At 45.6% G+C, this 5,000-nt stretch overlaps 1 protein-coding gene across 1 annotated transcript in view; it reads right to left on the reverse strand.

Annotated features, from left to right (window-relative positions):
• Nucleotides 1-5,000, reverse strand: part of LOC126987761 (protein grainyhead-like) — a 387,307-nt gene that overhangs the window by 285,327 nt on the left and 96,980 nt on the right. The window lies entirely within an intron of this gene.

Consider the following 5,000-nt stretch of genomic DNA (forward strand, 5'->3'; position numbering starts at 1 on the left):
GCAGACAAATAGGCGACGAAGCTCTCTATTCACACTATCAGGAGAATCGGCGACAGGCTGATTAGAATGTTAAATTTATAGTCCTTCTCCGCCTTATGAAGACACTATATATCTTCCTTCGCCTGCAAAGAGAGAGAGAGAGAGAGAGAGAGAGAGAGAGAGAGAGAGAGAGAGAGAGAGAGAGAGATAGAGAGAGAGAGAGAGAGAGAGAGAGAGAGAGAGAGAGAGAGAGAGAGAGAGAGAGAGAGAGAGAGAGAGAGAGAGAGAGAGAGAGAGAGAGAGAGAGAGAGAGAGAGAGAGAGAGAGAGAGAGAGAGAGAGAGAGAGAGAGAGAGAGAGAGAGAGAGAGAGAGAGAGAGAGAGAGAGAGAGAGAGGAGAGAGAGAGAGAGAGAGAGAGAGAGAGAGGAGAGAGAGAGAGAGAGAGAGAGAGAGAGAGAGAGAGAGAGAGTCCTCCTATGCCTCACACTAAAAAAAAAAAAAAAAATGCACCAGACCCTCATTAGTGGGACACCGCTCCCCCGGGGTGCTGACAGAGCCTGTTGTCCTTCTTCCTCCTCCTCCTCCTCCTCCTCCTCCTCCACCACCATCACTTCTCTTCCTCTTGTCCCTTCTTCCTCCATATTGTCCATTCATCTCATTTCCCTTCTCGTTTCTCTTCTTTCTATTTACCTCTCTTTCCTTTTCTCTCCCTTCTCCAACCTATTTCTCCTACACCTCTCCCGCCTCCTCCTCCTCCACTTCTCCTGTTTTCCTTTCTTCTTCCTCCATATTGTCCCTTCATCTCATTTGCCGTCTCGTTTCTCTTCTTTCTATTTACTTCTCTTTCCTTTTATCTCCCTTCTCCAACCTATTTCTCCCACACCTTCTCCTCCTCCAATTCTCCTCTTGTCCTTCCTTCCTTTCCGATATTGTCCCTTCACCTTATTTGCCTTCTCGTTCCTCTTCTTTCCATTTACTTCTCTCTCCTTCCTTTTGCCTACCTTCTTCAACCTATTTCCTCCCATACCTAGTTCATCTTCATCCTCCATCTCCTTCCTTCTATAATCTCGTTAACTGTTTTACCTTCCTTCCTTTGTCATAAGTCCTTCCATTTTCTTCTATTATTCTTAAATGCATCTTATTATTCTCTTCTCCTCCCGTCATCTCGCTTTAACTTGCCTACCTGTCCGCTAATGAACATTCTGACATTCTATTTTTTGCATTTTTACCTACTCTCATTTTTACCTATTGTCTTATTTGTTTAGCATGACCTTCATTACTCTTTTCCCAGTCTCCTATCATAATTATTCTACTTGGTCCTTTTCCTCACTTATTTTCTTGATTTCTCACTCATCTGCAATTATAAAAAAAAAATATTCCTGCTCTCTTCACTACAAAATTAATGTACGTTCTAATCCAACACATTTAGCATTTAGAAGTAGGCTGAGAATCGTGTGCTTTTAATTGATTCACGTTTTATCAATGTCTCTTTTTAGAAACTATTCTATCTGTGTCTCTGTAGGCCTGTGTGTTTCTCTCTCTCTCTCTCTCTCTCTCTCTCTCTCTCTCTCTCTCTCTCTCTCTCTCTCTCTCTCTCTCTCTCTCTCTCTCTCTCTCTCTCTCTCTCTCTCCTTCTCCCATGGGTCATAAACGAATTAGTATAGCCTTGATCTTTCACTTGCATTTTTCCGCCGTGTACTTGATCAGACAACTTTCATGCGGTGTCTAACTACGTCTGTTTAATGGGAACGATCGCGGGCAAGGACACAGCGCTTCGTTACTTCCGGTCAGACTACACGCAACTGTCAATCTTCTCTTCGGTTACTGCATCGGTCTTCTGCCACCAGCGTGATCCATAAAGATGCCGGTTGGTCGGTATTGAAAACGGAAGATAATTGATTCAGTATATTCGAGAACGTCTGACCCACCCATCGTGAGTCAGAATGTTGTTTTCGTTTTGATAAAGCAATGAGACCGGCGAGCGTTCAGAGAGGAAAGCGTGCAGAAGGAAGGGAGATTTTGGGGGCAGGTTAAGGCAAAAATTTCCACGAGGTGTATTAGTTACGGTGTGTGTGTGTGTGTGTGTGTGTGTGTGTGTGTGTGTGTGTGTGTGTGTGAACGCGCGCAAGTGTCTGATCATGCGCTGGACTCGTGATCGTCAGCCATCTCCCACTGTGAAGGAGCTATCTAAAGGTTATCGGAGTAATCTATAGGTACGACGGGGCCCCACACACCACACAGCGCCCTCCCTATTATTCATATGGAGACATTGACCGCTGATGTCAAGATAATTTTTTTTTTTCAGGCTGAGCAGGGCGCGAACCTCAGCCTAGTGGGTGGCGCTCGAGGCGTTATCCACTGCACCATGAAGCGGTGTGTTGGCCTACGTGTGTGTGTCTGCGAGTCTCAAGCCAGTAAACCCGTCTCGTTTATTGCCAAGCACTAAAAACACACAAACACTTACTCCAGAAGAGCCGGACTCAGCTCGCCCTGCGGTTCCACCTTCACTCCGCGAGGGGATTACGCCCGACAGGCGGGACACGCACGTCATTATTCACAGGGACACGCATTATGCCGCCCCGCCAAGCCTCCCGCGGGCGTTGCCAAGCCCTGACTCCGAGGCGGCGATGGTCAATGTAAGTCAGGGAGAATATTCTTGATCATTCGGAAAATTCGTATCTGTATTTCTTAAACTTGAACGCTAATGACGAATAACAAGGTGAGGAATTTTGAAAGAACTCTCCTCTGTCTAATTTCTCAATCGCAGAGCATCACAATAAATGTTAAATAAAACACAAAACAAGTTCGAAATAAAAGTTGAGGGCCACGCAAGATAGTGAAATTTTGTCTAGAACCGGTCAACCCAAGAAACTGAGATCCGCACAGAAAGAAATAATGGCGATAGCGTATATTTTTTTTTTGACGCTTATTAACATGGAAAGCAAATGTAGATCAGGAATGTTAATACCACCAATATATACAAAACGTCATTGGCAGTACTCATCACCATAATCTATCTCTTTAGAACTAAAATCATGAAAAATATACTATTGATGTTGTTCAGCCCATGCCAACGTTTTACTACTAAGATCAAGAAAAAGGAAGTGGTTGTGGCGGCTCATAAACACAACTTAAAACCACGAGATTCAGGAATAAGACGGACGCTCGGGACACGGCGTCGAGGAGTTGTCTCAGCGATGTACGGTAAGGAATGCAGAGATTACCGTACTGATAGCCGAGTATGAGGACAGTGTACATGCGGCAGGTAGTGGTGACAGGTAGCTAAGAGGCCAGGTGGTTACAATAAAAGACACCTGGGGCCTGTAATCCTCCCCCTACTCCCCTCTCACTCTCTCATTCTCTCTGTAAGTGGAGGTTGACACAGGCGACCGGAGACTTGGGAGAAAAAAAAAAGATGCTGGAGCTCTGCCACGTCCTCGGGGTAAACAACAGCCATGGAGGGCCCCAGCACCTCGCCAAGCACTTTCTTCCTCCTTCCCGTGGGAACACTCGCTGCCCGTTACTGTGGGGGCGCCGAGTGGTGGCCTGATAAGCGGACTCATTAAAGCGGGAAACCCAAGATGGTAATGCATTGTTGTTGTTTTCTGGTGTTGCATAAATTGGAGCCCTGATGTATGGAGATCTAGGTTGGTATTAAAAGACACTTTCGCTTATCACATTAACAATTTCTAAAGGTTAAACAGAGGGTCAGTCGGGTTCTAATGATAGTTTCCTTAGGTTCACGGTACAGAGGAAGGGTCAAACTAACACCAGGGTCATGAAACTACTCCTGGAAATGCAAACAACTCCTAGGAAAGCCATGTCAAGTAGGTGTTCTTGGGCGGCGAAATGTCTTAAAATGCGACCCCTAGACTTCGACGCTCGGGGATATTGGGGCTCTGTTGTCTTGTTTTCAAGCGACAAATATATCAATACATGTAACCACTCTAACGGAGGGTCTTGGAATTTCCTGTCGGTTTTGGTAAATGCGAAGGACAGTGTCGGAGCTAACATTGGGGATGAGATAAAACGTCTCCATAAAGGACACTGATAGACGATAGCAGGGTGTTAACGAAAGGAAACAACGAATTCTAACAGCCGAGAGAGAGAGAGAGAGAGAGAGAGAGAGAGAGAGAGAGAGAGAGAGAGAGAGAGAGAGAGAGAGAGAGAGAGAGAGAGAGAGAGAGAGAGAGAGAGAGAGAGAGAGAGAGAGAGAGAGAGAGAGAGAGATAGAGATAGAGAGAGAGAGTGAGAGAGATAGAGAGTGAGAGAGAGAGGAGAGAGAGAGAGAGAGAGAGAGAGAGAGAGAGAGAGAGAGAGAGAGAGAGAGAGAGAGAGAGAGAGAGAGAGAGAGAGAGAGAGAGAGAGAGAGAGAGAGAGAGAGAGAGAGAGAGAGAGAGAGAGAGAGAGAGAGAGAGAGAGAGAGAATAACATCGAGGGGTAAAGAAAGATATCTGTCCGGAGTCCCTGTCTGTCTGTCTGCCTATTTGATATTTTGTGTGTTTTTTTTTGTATATTTTTCTAACTCGGGTGCGCAGAAACACACACACACACACACACACACACACACACACACACACACACACACACACACACACACAATTAGCAGCGGGAGGTCAGGCGGGAAGGGGGTCAAGGCGCCTCAGCGGGGGAGTCTATGCGTGATGTCTTGTCGTTGGCCGCCGCTGCCGCGCGAGATTAAAGGAAAAATCCGCAACCCTTAAAAATATTCTCCACTACTGCAAAGCTCGCTGCTCATTTCACTTCAACTTTCCCATGAAAACGTTTCGTGACCTAGAGTGGAGATTTTTATGCACCCCCCCCTCTCCCCTGGGTATTTTCATAGGCTTAGTTGTAATATAAAATCCGAAAAAAATACCTTGCTCTATCCACACAAATAAAATAATACAAAGATTTCCTAAAGTTAAAGAAAATAGCAATCATTAGAGAAGAGAGAAACAATTTTATGCAGCCCCCCTCCTCCCCCCCCCCACTCGGTATTTTCATAGGCTTAGTTGTAA

The sequence above is a fragment of the Eriocheir sinensis genome, chromosome 66, assembly GCF_024679095.1.
Source record: "Eriocheir sinensis breed Jianghai 21 chromosome 66, ASM2467909v1, whole genome shotgun sequence".
NCBI classification, from domain to species: Eukaryota; Metazoa; Arthropoda; class Malacostraca; order Decapoda; family Varunidae; genus Eriocheir; species Eriocheir sinensis.